This window comes from Pogona vitticeps, chromosome 3 (assembly GCF_051106095.1).
Source record: "Pogona vitticeps strain Pit_001003342236 chromosome 3, PviZW2.1, whole genome shotgun sequence".
Taxonomy (NCBI): Eukaryota; Metazoa; Chordata; class Lepidosauria; order Squamata; family Agamidae; genus Pogona; species Pogona vitticeps.
Genome location: NC_135785.1, coordinates 199,259,372 through 199,261,364, shown reverse-complemented (window position 1 = coordinate 199,261,364; position 1,993 = coordinate 199,259,372).

Sequence of the window (1,993 nt, the reverse complement as noted above, 5' to 3'; positions counted from 1 at the left end):
TCTCAGAAACCAAACAGCTTTCTCCTTGCATGATAAAATTAGTCAGCTAAAAACCGTGCCATCTGTTCTGCAAGTATTTTCATTGAGCCATCCGGAGTTGTCAGCTGAATCATTGTAGTGGATGACATTATGACCGGTGTCAGTGTAATTCAACCCGTCGAGAGAGCTATCGGGTGGCCTAGAAGAACATTCTTCCAATGATCGAGAAGGTAAAAAGGCAGCAATCCTTTTAATCAATTGTAATCAGAACAAGTTTTGTCGATGAATTTCAAACATATTCAAGAATATTTCTGGGAACTGCACTAGCTAGATCTCTGTTTTTTCCCTGTTATGCATAAACAATGAAAATAATGGTTTTTGACAAGCTGACTTCATTAAAAGGCCCTGGCAGGGATGTAGCAAACAGTATCAGCCACATTAGATAAAATAACATATCAGTGACACAGGTGTGCCTCCAGAGTATTGAAGGGATGGCAGCAGGTCATTATGTCATGTGTAATAAATGTGCAGGTTAAAAAACTTTTCACAAGAGGCTTCTTGACATTTGAGACAAAAAGGGGTGATTTCCAGGGAGGATGCCTCTCAGAGATGCAAAGCATTCATATTATTTATTCAGCTTATACAACAGAAACGTTTGGCCTTTCAGGTACTTTGCATAATGACTCCCACAATTCCTTAGTCATGAAGACTAGGACTTCTGGGAGATGAAGTCCAACCCTTGAAGGGCCAGATGTTCCCTATCCCTGTTATACCATCATATAAACCATCATATAAATTATTGCTACTTTTACAGCATTCATTATGTCATTTTTTCTGCAAACAGGTGTCCTTCTGCTATGGTGGATTATGTATTTTGAAGGTATGTGTGAGTCAGCCAAAGATCAGATGAACTGAGTTCTGTTAATACAGGAAAAATTGAAACATTGGAGATTTGCATGTGCACCATTCTAAGGGCTCCTGAAGTCAATCTACAGGGCAGTTCCTGCCATGAGGCAGAGTGCCTTGGACAACTGCCTCAGACAGATGATTTTGGATATAAAGAAATGGATGAAAATAGTAACCTTACTGTTGTGGATAAATGCCTCCACTTAAATGCCAAAAGAACTTGGCTAGAAATGGGTACTAACATTCATCGTTCCGGCTCAGGAAGCAAAATGATCAGCATCTGATGGGAGATAAGAGTTTTCTCCGATGAGAACAAGAAAAGAGTCAATTTCTTGGCAGAAGCTCTTATCTCCATTCAGCTGCTGATAACAAATGAGAGCTTTACCCTCCGAGGAAAAGGTGCAGGTCTTGAGGAAGAGTTTAGTCCTGCTTGAGTCTTGCCTTCTGAAGGCTCATCCTGCTTACTTCGACATGCAAAGGCTTTCCCTGCTTACTTGGCAAGTATATAAACATATAGAGGTTTGGTATTTGGAATATTATTTGAAAGTGCTTCTGAGTGTTTTGTGATCACTTCTAAGTAGGCAAACAGAAGTTTGTCCCACTTACTTCTAAGCAGTTTACAACCAATACACATCACCCTTCCCCTATGCCCCTGCCTATAGGAGGATCTCAGCCCAATAACTTTTCCAGATTGTAATTAGGCCTTTACATTGAAAAGGGTTCATGACACTTCATTTGTAGGTAGTCAAACTCTATCACATTAAAACATATACTCATCATCTGCAAAATCTTGGCCCACAACTCATCAACAGAGATGCAATAGTATTTCACTTTCTCTCATTCAGATCTGGGAAAGCAGGAGACAGCAGCATTCAGATGGATGACTGGTCTGTCTGGATCATGGGCTGTGCAGGACAGATGGACAGCGTATTAATACGTGGTAGACTATACATACAATATTTGAGTCTCCATTGTTTTTGTTGTTTGGCTGTGACAGAGCTGGTGATTCTCTGTCGAAGAAGAGATGGTGGCCAGGTGTTTAGTGCTGTGGTTACTTCATATATTAATTGTACATCATGAATCACAGAGCCAGTTTGGGGAAGCATTT